The sequence below is a fragment of the Phyllobates terribilis genome, unplaced genomic scaffold (genome assembly GCF_046119375.1).
Source record: "Phyllobates terribilis strain yellow unplaced genomic scaffold, ASM4611937v1 Scaffold_488__1_contigs__length_1352022, whole genome shotgun sequence".
NCBI lineage: Eukaryota > Metazoa > Chordata > Amphibia > Anura > Dendrobatidae > Phyllobates > Phyllobates terribilis.
In genome coordinates, this window is record NW_027363248.1 from 1,222,043 (window position 1) to 1,239,324 (window position 17,282).

Sequence of the window (17,282 nt, forward strand, 5' to 3'; positions counted from 1 at the left end):
CCCCTGCTGTTCCCACCCGCCTCAACACCGTTGGAAGGGAGGAGAACCAATTAAGGCGGGGGGTGGGGTGGAACGAGCAGCTGTCTACCCTTAGCAGGAGGGCTCCTGATTACATACCTCTCCTGCTGCTGCTGCTGCTGGCTGTCCAGCAGCAGACTGAAGGTGGCTGCTGCTGTGCACAGGTATATAAAGGCTCAGAGCCTATTATGACACGCGCAGCCAGCGTTCCATTGCCACATTCCATCTACTGCAGGCAGGATACCTGGCTGGCTGAATGTCGCTGAGAAGCTCACAGAGACCGCCATAAGCAACAGTTTAACAGAATGCCACAGACTAATCAACCAAACTTTTTGGGTTGGGTTCTCTTTTATAGTCTGCAGGCATTAAATGAAAGAAGTCAGTGTTCCAGCAGAAGGAGACAACGTTTCAGAAAAGGCATTGTAGCAAACCAAAAAAGAAATTTTAAGCGCAGCAGAGTAACCAGCGCACATACCTGTTAGCTCAGGTGAGTTTAAAAGGCTGCTGTTGATAACAAGGGCATTTGCTAAATAGATGGTGTGTGTGCAACAATATACTGAAAGGTCAATTATATTGTGCAGCTTATCTCACCACCTGTAGTTATTTAGGTGAAAGCTCCAAAATGCTTGCCTAATATGTCTGTTTATCCAAAAGGAAGTAAAAAGGGAGAGCTAGAAAGATAGCATTGCATCACATTACATGGCAATGCAATGCACAGTTGCTGAAGTTGAACCAAAATGAGCTTGTAATCTGGCTTCTGCAACTTTGAACATGAAAAATCCAATGAGGAGAAGAAAAGCAAAGCCAAAGAGTCCATCCCAAAATCCGACAAACAAGCAAAATGAACAAAAAACATTGAATTCAATTCTTTCTGATTTTAGAAACTGCATTAACCCCTTAAGCCCCGCGGGTGGTTGCACGTTAATGACCGGGCCAATTTTTACAATTCTGACCACTGTCACTTTATGAGGTAATTACTCTCGAACGCTTCAACGGATCCCCCTGATTCTGAGATTGTTTTTTAGTGACATATTGTACTTCATGATTGTGGAAAAATTTCTTCGATATCACTTGCGTTTATTTGTGAAAAAAACGGAAATTTGGCGAAAATTTTGAAAATTTTGCAATTTTCAAAATTTGAATTTTTAAGCCCTGAAATCAGAGCGATATGTCACACAAAAGAGTTAATAAATAACATTTCCCACATGTCTACTTTACATCAGCACAATTTTGGAACCAAAATTTTTTTTTGTTAGGGAGCTATAAGGGTTAAAAGTTGACCAGCGATTTCTCATTTTTCCAACAAAATTTACAAAACCATTTTTTTAGGGACCACATCACATTTGAAGTTACTTTGAGAGGTCTTTATGACAGAAAATACCCAAAAGTGACACCATTCTAAAAACTGCACCCCTCAAGGTGCTCAAAACCACATTCAAGAACTTTATTAACCCTTCAGGTGCTTCACAGGAATTTTTTGAATGTGGAAGAAAAAAATGAACATTTAACTTTTTTCACAAAAATGTTAATTTAGACCCAATTTTTTTTATTTTCACAGGGGTAACAAGAAAAAATGGACCCCAAAATTTGTTGTGCAATTTCCCCTGGGCACGCAGATACCCAATATTTGGGGAAAAAATACTGTTTGGGCGCACGGCAGGGCTCGGAAGGGAAGGAGCGCTATTTGACTTTTTGATTGTAAAATTTGCTTGAATAATTAGCGGACGCCATGTTGTGTTTGGAGAGCCCATGTGTGCCCAAACTTTGGAGCTCCCCCACAAGTGACCCCATTTTGGAAACTAGACCCCCCAAGGCACCTTTCTAGATGCATAGTGAGCACTTGCAACCCCCAGGTGCTTCACAAATTGATTCGTAACAATGAAAAAGTGAAAAAAAAAAACACTTTTTCATTTTTATGAATCAATTTGTGAAGCACCTGAGTGTTCCAAGTGCTCACAATGCATCTAGATAGGTGCCTTGGGGGGTCTAGTTTCCAAAATGGGGTCACTTGTGGGGGAGCTCCAATGTTTGGGCACACAGCGGCTCTCCAAACGCAACATGGTGTCGCTAACAATTTGAGCCGATTTTCCGTTAAATTTGTTAGAGGACACCATGTTGCATTTAGAGAGTCCCTGTGTGCCCAAACATTGGAGCTCCCCCACAAGTGACCCCATTTTGGAAACTAGACCCCCCAAGGCACCTATCTAGATGCATAGTGAGCACTTGGAACCCCCAGGTGCTTCACAAATTGATTCGTAACAATGAAAAAGTGAAAAAAAAAACACTTTTTCATTTGTATGAATCAATTTGTGAAGCACCTGAGGGTTCCAAGTGCTCACTATGCATCTAGATAGGTGCCTTGGGTGGTCTAGTTTCCAAAATGGGGTCACTTGTGGGGGAGCTCCAATATTTGGGCACACAGCGGCTCTCTAAATGCAACATGGTGTCCGCTAACAAATTGAATGGAAAATCGGCTCAAATTGTTAGCGGACACCACATTGCGTTTGGAGAGCTTCTCTGTGCCCAAACTTTGGAGCTCCCCCACAAGTGACCCCATTTTGGAAACTAGACCCCCCAAGGCACCTTTCTAGATGCATAGTGAGCACTTGGAACCCCCAGGTGCTTCACAAATTGATTCGTAATAATGAAAAAGTGAAAAAAAAAACACTTTTTCATTTTTACGAATCAATTTGTGAAGCACCTAGGGGTTCCAAGTGCTCACTATGCATCTAGATAGGTGCCTTGGGGGGTCTAGTTTCCAAAATGGGGTCACTTGTGGGGGAGCTCCAATGTTTGGGCACACAGGGACTCTCTAAATGCAACATGGTATCCGCTAACAAATTGAATGGAAAATCGGCTCAAATTGTTAGCGGACGCCACATTGCGTTTGGAGAGCCCCTCTGTGCCCAAACTTTGGAGCTCCCCCACAAGTGACCCCATTTTGGAAACTAAACCCCCCAAGGCACCTTTCTAGATGCATAGTGAGCACTTGGAACCCCCAGGTGCTTCACAAATTGATTCGTAATAATGAAAAAGTGAAAAAAAAAACACTTTTTCATTTTTACGAATCAATTTGTGAAGCACCTAGGGGTTCCAAGTGCTTACTATGCATCTAGATAGGTGCCTTGGGGGGTCTAGTTTCCAAAATGGGGTCACTTGTGGGGGAGCTCCAATGTTTGGGCACACAGGGACTCTCTAAATGCAACATGGTATCCGCTAACAAATTGAATGGAAAATCGGCTCAAATTGTTAGCGGACGCCACATTGCGTTTGGAGAGCCCCTCTGTGCCCAAACTTTGGAGCTCCCCCACAAGTGACCCCATTTTGGAAACTAGACCCCCCAAGGCACCTTTCTAGATGCATAGTGAGCACTTGGAACCCCCAGGTGCTTCACAAATTGATTCGTAATAATGAAAAAGTGAAAAAAAAAACACTTTTTCATTTTTACGAATTAATTTGTGAAGCACCTAGGGGTTCCAAGTGCTCACTATGCATCTAGATAGGTGCCTTGGGGGGTCTAGTTTCCAAAATGGGGTCACTTGTGGAGGAGCTCCAATGTTTGGGCACACAGGGACTCTCCAAATGCAACATGATATCCGCTAACAATTTGAGCCGACAATTTGTTAGCGGATATCATGTTGCATTTGGAGAGTCCCTGTGTGCCCAAACATTGGAGCTCCCCCACAAGTGACCCCATTTTGGAAACTAGACCCCCCAAGGCACCTATCTAGATTCATAGTGAGCACTTGGAACCCCAGGTGCTTCACAAATTGATTCATAAAAATGAAAAAGTGTTTTTTTTTTCACTTTTTCATTTTTACGAATTAATTTGTGAAGCACCTGGGGGTTCCAAGTGCTCACTATGCATCTAGAAAGGTGCCTTGGGTGGTCTAGTTTCCAAAATGGGGTCACTTGTGGGGGAGCTCCAATATTTGGGCACACAGCGGCTCTCTAAATGCAACATGGTGTCCGCTAACAAATTGAATGGAAAATCGGCTCAAATTGTTAGCGGACACCACATTGCGTTTGGAGAGTTTCTCTGTGCCCAAACTTTGGAGCTCCCCCACAAGTGACCCCATTTTGGAAACTAGACCCCCCAAGGCACCTTTCTAGATGCATAGTGAGCACTTGGAACCCCCAGGTGCTTCACAAATTGATTCGTAATAATGAAAAAGTGAAAAAAAAAACACTTTTTCATTTTTACGAATCAATTTGTGAAGCACCTAGGGGTTCCAAGTGCTCACTATGCATCTAGATAGGTGCCGTGGGGGGTCTAGTTTCCAAAATGGGGTCACTTGTGGGGGAGCTCCAATGTTTGGGCACACAGGGACTCTCTAAATGCAACATGCTATCCGCTAACAAATTGAATGGAAAATCGGCTCAAATTGTTAGCGGACGCCACATTGCGTTTGTAGAGCCCCTCTGTGCCCAAACTTTGGAGCTCCCCCACAAGTGACCCCATTTTGGAAACTAAACCCCCCAAGGCACCTTTCTAGATGCATAGTGAGCACTTGGAACCCCCAGGTGCTTCACAAATTGATTCGTAATAATGAAAAAGTGAAAAAAAAAACACTTTTTCATTTTTACGAATCAATTTGTGAAGCACCTAGGGGTTCCAAGTGCTTACTATGCATCTAGATAGGTGCCTTGGGGGGTCTAGTTTCCAAAATGGGGTCACTTGTGGGGGAGCTCCAATGTTTGGGCACACAGGGACTCTCTAAATGCAACATGGTATCCGCTAACAAATTGAATGGAAAATCGGCTCAAATTGTTAGCGGACGCCACATTGCGTTTGGAGAGCCCCTCTGTGCCCAAACTTTGGAGCTCCCCCACAAGTGACCCCATTTTGGAAACTAGACCCCCCAAGGCACCTTTCTAGATGCATAGTGAGCACTTGGAACCCCCAGGTGCTTCACAAATTGATTCGTAATAATGAAAAAGTGAAAAAAAAAACACTTTTTCATTTTTACGAATTAATTTGTGAAGCACCTAGGGGTTCCAAGTGCTCACTATGCATCTAGATAGGTGCCTTGGGGGGTCTAGTTTCCAAAATGGGGTCACTTGTGGAGGAGCTCCAATGTTTGGGCACACAGGGACTCTCCAAATGCAACATGATATCCGCTAACAATTTGAGCCGACAATTTGTTAGCGGATATCATGTTGCATTTGGAGAGTCCCTGTGTGCCCAAACATTGGAGCTCCCCCACAAGTGACCCCATTTTGGAAACTAGACCCCCCAAGGCACCTATCTAGATTCATAGTGAGCACTTGGAACCCCAGGTGCTTCACAAATTGATTCATAAAAATGAAAAAGTGTTTTTTTTTTCACTTTTTCATTTTTACGAATTAATTTGTGAAGCACCTGGGGGTTCCAAGTGCTCACTATGCATCTAGAAAGGTGCCTTGGGGGGTCTAGTTTCCAAAATGGGGTCACTTGTGGGGGAGCTCCAAAGTTTGGGCACAGAGGGGCTTTCCAAACGCAATGTGGTGTCCGCTAACAATTTGAGCCGATTTTCCATTCAATTTGTTAGCGGATACCATGTTGCATTTAGAGAGTCCCTGTGTGCCCAAACATTGGAGCTCCCCCACAAGTGACCCCATTTTGGAAACTAGACCCCCCAAGGCACCTATCTAGATTCATAGTGAGCACTTGGAACCCCAGGTGCTTCACAAATTGATTCATAAAAATGAAAAAGTGTTTTTTTTTTCACTTTTTCATTTTTACGAATCAATTTGTGAAGCACCTGGGGGTTCCAAGTGCTCACTATGCATCTAGAAAGGTGCCTTGGGGGGTCTAGTTTCCAAAATGGGGTCACTTGTGGGGGAGCTCCAAAGTTTGGGCACAGAGGGGCTCTCCAAACGCAATGTGGTGTCCGCTAACAATTTGAGCCGATTTTCCATTCAATTTGTTAGCGGATACCATGTTGCATTTAGAGAGTCCCTGTGTGCCCAAACATTGGAGCTCCCCCACAAGTGACCCCATTTTGGAAACTAGACCCCCCAAGGCACCTTTCTAGATTCATAGTGAGCACTTGGAACCCCAGGTGCTTCACAAATTGATTCATAAAAATGAAAAAGTGTTTTTTTTTTCACTTTTTCATTTTTATGAATCAATTTGTGAAGCACCTGGGGGTTCCAAGTGCTCACTATGCATCTAGAAAGGTGCCTTGGGGGGTCTAGTTTCCAAAATGGGGTCACTTGTGGGGGAGCTCCAAAGTTTGGGCACAGAGGGGCTCTCCAAACGCAATGTGGTGTCCGCTAACAATTTGAGCCGATTTTCCATTCAATTTGTTAGCGGATACCATGTTGCATTTAGAGAGTCCCTGTGTGCCCAAACATTGGAGCTCCCCCACAAGTGACCCCATTTTGGAAACTAGACCCCCCAAGGCACCTATCTAGATTCATAGTGAGCACTTGGAACCCCAGGTGCTTCACAAATTGATTCATAAAAATGAAAAAGTGTTTTATTTTCACTTTTTCATTTTTACGAATCAATTTGTGAAGCACCTGGGGGTTCTAAGTGCTCACTATGCATCTAGATAGGTGCCTTGGGGGGTCTAGTTTCCAAAATGGGGTCACTTGTGGGGGAGCTCCAATGTTTGGACACACAGGGGCTCTCCAAACGCAACATGGCGTCCGCTAACAATTTGAGCCGATTTTCCATTCAATTTGTTAGCGGACACCATGTCGCGTTTGGAGAGCCCGTGATGTGCCTAAACAGTGGAGCTCCCCCACAAGTGTCCCCATTTTGGAAACTATACCCCTCAAAGATTTTATTAAGGTGTATAGTGAACATTTTGAACCCAGAGGTACGGCACATTATTTGTTTACATTAGGTCATCATATTGAATAAGTTTTCATTATTCTTGAGCGCAAGTGCTCGCTACTTGAGTTTGCATCGGGTACTCAGGTATGCACCATGTACAGCGTGTGCTCGAGTGACATGCTCGAGTCCCTGCTCCGCATGTTTCACGGTTATTAGACACCCAAAAAAAAACATGCGGGGATCGCTCGTGCATGGCAGGCAATCCCCGTAAAGTTTTTTGGCCGCGAAGCATATGGGGCAGAGACTCGAGCATGTCACTCAAATACCCACGATACTAAATGCATACCAGAGCACCCGATGCAAACTCAAGTAGCGAGCACTTGCTCTCAACACTAGTCGCCATATCGTCATCTTTTTTTCTTACTTTTGAAAAAAATCCCAACCCCAGCCCTAACCCTAGCACAACCCTAGCCCCAGCACAACCCTAGCCCCAGCACAACCCTAGCCCCAGCACAGCCCTAGCCCCAAACCCAGCCCTAACCCTAGCCCAATCCTAACTCAAGAGTTTATTTTTGACGCCGTTCCTTGTGCGGTATAAGTGATTAGACGACTTTATTCTTCGGGTCGGTGTGATTACAGCAATGCCAGAATCATATGGGGTTTTTATGACTGACAGCTGTCACACACTAAAAGACGCATTTTTTGTAAAATCTAGTTTTTGCATCGCCATATTTTGAGAGCTATAATTTTTCCAGATTTTGGCAGACAGTCATGTGACGGCTCGTTTTTTGCGGGATGACTTGACGTTGTTATTGGTGCCATTTTCAGGCACGTGACATTTTTTGATCGCTTTCTATTCCGATTTTTGGGAGGCAGAATAAACAAAAACCAACAATTCAGGAATTGTTTTTTTTTTTTTTTTTTTATTCTGTTCCGCGTGTGGTAAAATTGATAAGGCAGCTTTACTCTTCGGGTCAGTACGTTTACAGCGGTACCACATTTGTATCATTTTTCTATGTTTTGGCGCTTATACACAATAAAAGCTATTTTATAGAAATAAATATTTTTTAGTATCGCTTTATTCTGAGAGCTATAACTTTTTTATTTTTCGGCTGATGGAGCTATATGGCAGCTTGTTTTTTGCGGGACGAGATGACGTTTTCAGCGGTATCATTTCTATTTATATACGTCTTTTTGATCGCGTGTTATTCCACTTTTTGTTTGGCGGTATGGTGATAAAGCATTGTTTTTTGCTTGGTTTTTTTTTTTTTTTTTTTACCGTGTTCACTGAAGGGGTTAACTAGTGGGACAGTTTTATAGGTCAGGTTGTTCCGGACGCGGCGATACCAAATATGTGTACTTTTATTGTTTTTTTTTTATTTTTTTTATAATAATATTTATTGATGGGTACATTATATTTTTATTTTTGGTGTATTATTTTTTTTATTTTTTTATAATATTTTTGCACATTTTTTTTTTTTTTTTTTCCACTTTCACACAGTTTATACACTTTATTACTTTGTCCCACTCTGGGACTTTCACTTTTTTTTTTCTGATCGCCTGCATGGCACAGGAATGGAGCACCATCCCTATGCCATGAAGGCTGTCAGAAGTGCACAGTGTGAAGATTGCTTGGAGATGCACTGCACATGTCCAAGCAATCTTCCTGCTCTCTGGTGACCCGGATGTTGTCATGACGACATCGGGTCGTCATGGCAACACCCGGGAAGCCTTTGCAGACTCCGCTGGAAGCCGGAAGAGGAGGTGAGTATCGCCGATCACCTCCCCTTGCCCCCACAATGCCGCGATCGACTTCGATCGACTTCGATCGCAGCATCGCGGGGGTTAATGTGCTGGGAGCGGTGCGTGACCGCTCCCTGCACATAGTACCGGGTGTCAGCTGTGACAATCAGCTGACACCCGGCGGCGATCGCGCCCGCACAGCCTGTGTGCGGGCGCGATCGCGATGACGTACTAATACGGGTCTGGCTCTTAAGTCCCAGGGCACAGACGCGTATTAGTACGTCAGATGTTATTAAGGGGTTAAAGAAGGGGTGCACCGGTCCTGGAGATACTGCAATACCAGGTCAATGCGTGGAGTGGACAGAGCAAGCTCTTTTTCCATCTCCCTGTTCTAAAAATCCATTTAATATATGGTCCCCAGATAGGGGACGTATCAGATATTAAACTGATAAGAACAGATACTACACTTGATCTTAGCCAAAAGGCCGAGAAGCGATAACCAGAATTGGTTTCAAACTACGGAGCCACCCAAGGATCCTGAAAAGTCCATTTGTGGAGATGAGCTCCTGGACTCCCGTTAAGAAGACATGTTGTCAACCTCTAGATCCCTTACATGCCTGCACTTTTCGGCTTGCTGCTGCTGCAATCCACGCGTTTTAGATCTGCATAACTCCACCTCTTTAAGCACAGCACCTTCACCCCCTGCTGTTCCCACCCGCCTCAACACCGTTGGAAGGGAGGAGAACCAATTAAGGCGGGGGGTGGGGTGGAACGAGCAGCTGTCTACCCTTAGCAGGAGGGCTCCTGATTACATACCTCTCCTGCTGCTGCTGCTGCTGGCTGTCCAGCAGCAGACTGAAGGTGGCTGCTGCTGTGCACAGGTATATAAAGGCTCAGAGCCTATTATGACACGCGCAGCCAGCGTTCCATTGCCACATTCCATCTACTGCAGGCAGGATACCTGGCTGGCTGAATGTCGCTGAGAAGCTCACAGAGACCGCCATAAGCAACAGTTTAACAGAATGCCACAGACTAATCAACCAAACTTTTTGGGTTGGGTTCTCTTTTATAGTCTGCAGGCATTAAATGAAAGAAGTCAGTGTTCTAGCAGAAGGAGACAACGTTTCAGAAAAGGCATTGTAGCAAACCAAAAAAGAAATTTTAAGCGCAGCAGAGTAACCAGCGCACATACCTGTTAGCTCAGGTGAGTTTAAAAGGCTGCTGTTGATAACAAGGGCATTTGCTAAATAGATGGTGTGTGTGCAACAATATACTGAAAGGTCAATTATATTGTGCAGCTTATCTCACCACCTGTAGTTATTTAGGTGAAAGCTCCAAAATGCTTGCCTAATATGTCTGTTTATCCAAAAGGAAGTAAAAAGGGAGAGCTAGAAAGATAGCATTGCATCACATTACATGGCAATGCAATGCACAGTTGCTGAAGTTGAACCAAAATGAGCTTGTAATCTGGCTTCTGCAACTTTGAACATGAAAAATCCAATGAGGAGAAGAAAAGCAAAGCCAAAGAGTCCATCCCAAAATCCGACAAACAAGCAAAATGAACAAAAAACATTGAATTCAATTCTTTCTGATTTTAGAAACTGCATTAAAGAAGGGGTGCACCGGTCCTGGAGATACTGCAATACCAGGTCAATGCGTGGAGTGGACAGAGCAAGCTCTTTTTCCATCTCCCTGTTCTAAAAATCCATTTAATATATGGTCCCCAGATAGGGGACGTATCAGATATTAAACTGATAAGAACAGATACTACACTTGATCTTAGCCAAAAGGCCGAGAAGCGATAACCAGAATTGGTTTCAAACTACGGAGCCACCCAAGGATCCTGAAAAGTCCATTTGTGGAGATGAGCTCCTGGACTCCCGTTAAGAAGACATGTTGTCAACCTCTAGATCCCTTACATGCCTGCACTTTTCGGCTTGCTGCTGCTGCAATCCACGCGTTTTAGATCTGCATAACTCCACCTCTTTAAACACAGCACCTTCACCCCCTGCTGTTCCCACCCGCCTCAACACCGTTGGAAGGGAGGAGAACCAATTAAGGCGGGGGGTGGGGTGGAACGAGCAGCTGTCTACCCTTAGCAGGAGGGCTCCTGATTACATACCTCTCCTGCTGCTGCTGCTGCTGGCTGTCCAGCAGCAGACTGAAGGTGGCTGCTGCTGTGCACAGGTATATAAAGGCTCAGAGCCTATTATGACACGCGCAGCCAGCGTTCCATTGCCACATTCCATCTACTGCAGGCAGGATACCTGGCTGGCTGAATGTCGCTGAGAAGCTCACAGAGACCGCCATAAGCAACAGTTTAACAGAATGCCACAGACTAATCAACCAAACTTTTTGGGTTGGGTTCTCTTTTATAGTCTGCAGGCATTAAATGAAAGAAGTCAGTGTTCCAGCAGAAGGAGACAACGTTTCAGAAAAGGCATTGTAGCAAACCAAAAAAGAAATTTTAAGCGCAGCAGAGTAACCAGCGCACATACCTGTTAGCTCAGGTGAGTTTAAAAGGCTGCTGTTGATAACAAGGGCATTTGCTAAATAGATGGTGTGTGTGCAACAATATACTGAAAGGTCAATTATATTGTGCAGCTTATCTCACCACCTGTAGTTATTTAGGTGAAAGCTCCAAAATGCTTGCCTAATATGTCTGTTTATCCAAAAGGAAGTAAAAAGGGAGAGCTAGAAAGATAGCATTGCATCACATTACATGGCAATGCAATGCACAGTTGCTGAAGTTGAACCAAAATGAGCTTGTAATCTGGCTTCTGCAACTTTGAACATGAAAAATCCAATGAGGAGAAGAAAAGCAAAGCCAAAGAGTCCATCCCAAAATCCGACAAACAAGCAAAATGAACAAAAAACATTGAATTCAATTCTTTCTGATTTTAGAAACTGCATTAAAGAAGGGGTGCACCGGTCCTGGAGATACTGCAATACCAGGTCAATGCGTGGAGTGGACAGAGCAAGCTCTTTTTCCATCTCCCTGTTCTAAAAATCCATTTAATATATGGTCCCCAGATAGGGGACGTATCAGATATTAAACTGATAAGAACAGATACTACACTTGATCTTAGCCAAAAGGCCGAGAAGCGATAACCAGAATTGGTTTCAAACTACGGAGCCACCCAAGGATCCTGAAAAGTCCATTTGTGGAGATGAGCTCCTGGACTCCCGTTAAGAAGACATGTTGTCAACCTCTAGATCCCTTACATGCCTGCACTTTTCGGCTTGCTGCTGCTGCAATCCACGCGTTTTAGATCTGCATAACTCCACCTCTTTAAACACAGCACCTTCACCCCCTGCTGTTCCCACCCGCCTCAACACCGTTGGAAGGGAGGAGAACCAATTAAGGCGGGGGGTGGGGTGGAACGAGCAGCTGTCTACCCTTAGCAGGAGGGCTCCTGATTACATACCTCTCCTGCTGCTGCTGCTGCTGGCTGTCCAGCAGCAGACTGAAGGTGGCTGCTGCTGTGCACAGGTATATAAAGGCTCAGAGCCTATTATGACACGCGCAGCCAGCGTTCCATTGCCACATTCCATCTACTGCAGGCAGGATACCTGGCTGGCTGAATGTCGCTGAGAAGCTCACAGAGACCGCCATAAGCAACAGTTTAACAGAATGCCACAGACTAATCAACCAAACTTTTTGGGTTGGGTTCTCTTTTATAGTCTGCAGGCATTAAATGAAAGAAGTCAGTGTTCCAGCAGAAGGAGACAACGTTTCAGAAAAGGCATTGTAGCAAACCAAAAAAGAAATTTTAAGCGCAGCAGAGTAACCAGCGCACATACCTGTTAGCTCAGGTGAGTTTAAAAGGCTGCTGTTGATAACAAGGGCATTTGCTAAATAGATGGTGTGTGTGCAACAATATACTGAAAGGTCAATTATATTGTGCAGCTTATCTCACCACCTGTAGTTATTTAGGTGAAAGCTCCAAAATGCTTGCCTAATATGTCTGTTTATCCAAAAGGAAGTAAAAAGGGAGAGCTAGAAAGATAGCATTGCATCACATTACATGGCAATGCAATGCACAGTTGCTGAAGTTGAACCAAAATGAGCTTGTAATCTGGCTTCTGCAACTTTGAACATGAAAAATCCAATGAGGAGAAGAAAAGCAAAGCCAAAGAGTCCATCCCAAAATCCGACAAACAAGCAAAATGAACAAAAAACATTGAATTCAATTCTTTCTGATTTTAGAAACTGCATTAAAGAAGGGGTGCACCGGTCCTGGAGATACTGCAATACCAGGTCAATGCGTGGAGTGGACAGAGCAAGCTCTTTTTCCATCTCCCTGTTCTAAAAATCCATTTAATATATGGTCCCCAGATAGGGGACGTATCAGATATTAAACTGATAAGAACAGATACTACACTTGATCTTAGCCAAAAGGCCGAGAAGCGATAACCAGAATTGGTTTCAAACTACGGAGCCACCCAAGGATCCTGAAAAGTCCATTTGTGGAGATGAGCTCCTGGACTCCCGTTAAGAAGACATGTTGTCAACCTCTAGATCCCTTACATGCCTGCACTTTTCGGCTTGCTGCTGCTGCAATCCACGCGTTTTAGATCTGCATAACTCCACCTCTTTAAACACAGCACCTTCACCCCCTGCTGTTCCCACCCGCCTCAACACCGTTGGAAGGGAGGAGAACCAATTAAGGCGGGGGGTGGGGTGGAACGAGCAGCTGTCTACCCTTAGCAGGAGGGCTCCTGATTACATACCTCTCCTGCTGCTGCTGGCTGTCCAGCAGCAGACTGAAGGTGGCTGCTGCTGTGCACAGGTATATAAAGGCTCAGAGCCTATTATGACACGCGCAGCCAGCGTTCCATTGCCACATTCCATCTACTGCAGGCAGGATACCTGGCTGGCTGAATGTCGCTGAGAAGCTCACAGAGACCGCCATAAGCAACAGTTTAACAGAATGCCACAGACTAATCAACCAAACTTTTTGGGTTGGGTTCTCTTTTATAGTCTGCAGGCATTAAATGAAAGAAGTCAGTGTTCCAGCAGAAGGAGACAACGTTTCAGAAAAGGCATTGTAGCAAACCAAAAAAGAAATTTTAAGCGCAGCAGAGTAACCAGCGCACATACCTGTTAGCTCAGGTGAGTTTAAAAGGCTGCTGTTGATAACAAGGGCATTTGCTAAATAGATGGTGTGTGTGCAACAATATACTGAAAGGTCAATTATATTGTGCAGCTTATCTCACCACCTGTAGTTATTTAGGTGAAAGCTCCAAAATGCTTGCCTAATATGTCTGTTTATCCAAAAGGAAGTAAAAAGGGAGAGCTAGAAAGATAGCATTGCATCACATTACATGGCAATGCAATGCACAGTTGCTGAAGTTGAACCAAAATGAGCTTGTAATCTGGCTTCTGCAACTTTGAACATGAAAAATCCAATGAGGAGAAGAAAAGCAAAGCCAAAGAGTCCATCCCAAAATCCGACAAACAAGCAAAATGAACAAAAAACATTGAATTCAATTCTTTCTGATTTTAGAAACTGCATTAAAGAAGGGGTGCACCGGTCCTGGAGATACTGCAATACCAGGTCAATGCGTGGAGTGGACAGAGCAAGCTCTTTTTCCATCTCCCTGTTCTAAAAATCCATTTAATATATGGTCCCCAGATAGGGGACGTATCAGATATTAAACTGATAAGAACAGATACTACACTTGATCTTAGCCAAAAGGCCGAGAAGCGATAACCAGAATTGGTTTCAAACTACGGAGCCACCCAAGGATCCTGAAAAGTCCATTTGTGGAGATGAGCTCCTGGACTCCCGTTAAGAAGACATGTTGTCAACCTCTAGATCCCTTACATGCCTGCACTTTTCGGCTTGCTGCTGCTGCAATCCACGCGTTTTAGATCTGCATAACTCCACCTCTTTAAACACAGCACCTTCACCCCCTGCTGTTCCCACCCGCCTCAACACCGTTGGAAGGGAGGAGAACCAATTAAGGCGGGGGGTGGGGTGGAACGAGCAGCTGTCTACCCTTAGCAGGAGGGCTCCTGATTACATACCTCTCCTGCTGCTGCTGCTGCTGGCTGTCCAGCAGCAGACTGAAGGTGGCTGCTGCTGTGCACAGGTATATAAAGGCTCAGAGCCTATTATGACACGCGCAGCCAGCGTTCCATTGCCACATTCCATCTACTGCAGGCAGGATACCTGGCTGGCTGAATGTCGCTGAGAAGCTCACAGAGACCGCCATAAGCAACAGTTTAACAGAATGCCACAGACTAATCAACCAAACTTTTTGGGTTGGGTTCTCTTTTATAGTCTGCAGGCATTAAATGAAAGAAGTCAGTGTTCCAGCAGAGGGAGACAACGTTTCAGAAAAGGCATTGTAGCAAACCAAAAAAGAAATTTTAAGCGCAGCAGAGTAACCAGCGCACATACCTGTTAGCTCAGGTGAGTTTAAAAGGCTGCTGTTGATAACAAGGGCATTTGCTAAATAGATGGTGTGTGTGCAACAATATACTGAAAGGTCAATTATATTGTGCAGCTTATCTCACCACCTGTAGTTATTTAGGTGAAAGCTCCAAAATGCTTGCCTAATATGTCTGTTTATCCAAAAGGAAGTAAAAAGGGAGAGCTAGAAAGATAGCATTGCATCACATTACATGGCAATGCAATGCACAGTTGCTGAAGTTGAACCAAAATGAGCTTGTAATCTGGCTTCTGCAACTTTGAACATGAAAAATCCAATGAGGAGAAGAAAAGCAAAGCCAAAGAGTCCATCCCAAAATCCGACAAACAAGCAAAATGAACAAAAAACATTGAATTCAATTCTTTCTGATTTTAGAAACTGCATTAAAGAAGGGGTGCACCGGTCCTGGAGATACTGCAATACCAGGTCAATGCGTTGAGTGGACAGAGCAAGCTCTTTTTCCATCTCCCTGTTCTAAAAATCCATTTAATATATGGTCCCCAGATAGGGGACGTATCAGATATTAAACTGATAAGAACAGATACTACACTTGATCTTAGCCAAAAGGCCGAGAAGCGATAACCAGAATTGGTTTCAAACTACGGAGCCACCCAAGGATCCTGAAAAGTCCATTTGTGGAGATGAGCTCCTGGACTCCCGTTAAGAAGACATGTTGTCAACCTCTAGATCCCTTACATGCCTGCACTTTTCGGCTTGCTGCTGCTGCAATCCACGCGTTTTAGATCTGCATAACTCCACCTCTTTAAACACAGCACCTTCACCCCCTGCTGTTCCCACCCGCCTCAACACCGTTGGAAGGGAGGAGAACCAATTAAGGCGGGGGGTGGGGTGGAACGAGCAGCTGTCTACCCTTAGCAGGAGGGCTCCTGATTACATATCTCTCCTGCTGCTGCTGCTGCTGGCTGTCCAGCAGCAGACTGAAGGTGGCTGCTGCTGTGCACAGGTATATAAAGGCTCAGAGCCTATTATGACACGCGCAGCCAGCGTTCCATTGCCACATTCCATCTACTGCAGGCAGGATACCTGGCTGGCTGAATGTCGCTGAGAAGCTCACAGAGACCGCCATAAGCAACAGTTTAACAGAATGCCACAGACTAATCAACCAAACTTTTTGGGTTGGGTTCTCTTTTATAGTCTGCAGGCATTAAATGAAAGAAGTCAGTGTTCCAGCAGAAGGAGACAACGTTTCAGAAAAGGCATTGTAGCAAACCAAAAAAGAAATTTTAAGCGCAGCAGAGTAACCAGCGCACATACCTGTTAGCTCAGGTGAGTTTAAAAGGCTGCTGTTGATAACAAGGGCATTTGCTAAATAGATGGTGTGTGTGCAACAATATACTGAAAGGTCAATTATATTGTGCAGCTTATCTCACCACCTGTAGTTATTTAGGTGAAAGCTCCAAAATGCTTGCCTAATATGTCTGTTTATCCAAAAGGAAGTAAAAAGGGAGAGCTAGAAAGATAGCATTGCATCACATTACATGGCAATGCAATGCACAGTTGCTGAAGTTGAACCAAAATGAGCTTGTAATCTGGCTTCTGCAACTTTGAACATGAAAAATCCAATGAGGAGAAGAAAAGCAAAGCCAAAGAGTCCATCCCAAAATCCGACAAACAAGCAAAATGAACAAAAAACATTGAATTCAATTCTTTCTGATTTTAGAAACTGCATTAAAGAAGGGGTGCACCGGTCCTGGAGATACTGCAATACCAGGTCAATGCGTGGAGTGGACAGAGCAAGCTCTTTTTCCATCTCCCTGTTCTAAAAATCCATTTAATATATGGTCCCCAGATAGGGGACGTATCAGATATTAAACTGATAAGAACAGATACTACACTTGATCTTAGCCAAAAGGCCGAGAAGCGATAACCAGAATTGGTTTCAAACTACGGAGCCACCCAAGGATCCTGAAAAGTCCATTTGTGGAGATGAGCTCCTGGACTCCCGTTAAGAAGACATGTTGTCAACCTCTAGATCCCTTACATGCCTGCACTTTTCGGCTTGCTGCTGCTGCAATCCACGCGTTTTAGATCTGCATAACTCCACCTCTTTAAACACAGCACCTTCACCCCCTGCTGTTCCCACCCGCCTCAACACCGTTGGAAGGGAGGAGAACCAATTAAGGCGGGGGGTGGGGTGGAACGAGCAGCTGTCTACCCTTAGCAGGAGGGCTCCTGATTACATACCTCTCCTGCTGCTGCTGGCTGTCCAGCAGCAGACTGAAGGTGGCTGCTGCTGTGCACAGGTATATAAAGGCTCAGAGCCTATTATGACACGCGCAGCCAGCGTTCCATT

At 44.6% G+C, this 17,282-nt stretch overlaps 7 non-coding genes across 7 annotated transcripts; all 7 read right to left on the minus strand.

Annotated features, from left to right (window-relative positions):
- Nucleotides 1-8,833: 8,833 nt before the first annotated feature.
- On the minus strand, nucleotides 8,834-9,024 carry LOC141229844 (U2 spliceosomal RNA). Its single transcript, XR_012296465.1, has one exon. It is a non-coding gene; the product is annotated as a U2 spliceosomal RNA (small nuclear RNA).
- A 1,115-nt stretch (nucleotides 9,025-10,139) lies between these two features.
- Nucleotides 10,140-10,330, minus strand: LOC141229845 (U2 spliceosomal RNA). Its single transcript, XR_012296466.1, has one exon. It is a non-coding gene; the product is annotated as a U2 spliceosomal RNA (small nuclear RNA).
- A 1,115-nt stretch (nucleotides 10,331-11,445) lies between these two features.
- Nucleotides 11,446-11,636, minus strand: LOC141229846 (U2 spliceosomal RNA). Its single transcript, XR_012296467.1, has one exon. It is a non-coding gene; the product is annotated as a U2 spliceosomal RNA (small nuclear RNA).
- Nucleotides 11,637-12,751: 1,115 nt separating this feature from the next.
- Nucleotides 12,752-12,942, minus strand: LOC141229847 (U2 spliceosomal RNA). The gene has a single exon (XR_012296468.1). It is a non-coding gene; the product is annotated as a U2 spliceosomal RNA (small nuclear RNA).
- A 1,109-nt stretch (nucleotides 12,943-14,051) lies between these two features.
- LOC141229848 (U2 spliceosomal RNA) lies at nucleotides 14,052-14,242 on the minus strand. The gene has a single exon (XR_012296469.1). It is a non-coding gene; the product is annotated as a U2 spliceosomal RNA (small nuclear RNA).
- A 1,115-nt stretch (nucleotides 14,243-15,357) lies between these two features.
- LOC141229938 (U2 spliceosomal RNA) lies at nucleotides 15,358-15,548 on the minus strand. The gene has a single exon (XR_012296554.1). It is a non-coding gene; the product is annotated as a U2 spliceosomal RNA (small nuclear RNA).
- Nucleotides 15,549-16,663: 1,115 nt separating this feature from the next.
- LOC141229850 (U2 spliceosomal RNA) lies at nucleotides 16,664-16,854 on the minus strand. The gene has a single exon (XR_012296471.1). It is a non-coding gene; the product is annotated as a U2 spliceosomal RNA (small nuclear RNA).
- Nucleotides 16,855-17,282: the final 428 nt, after the last annotated feature.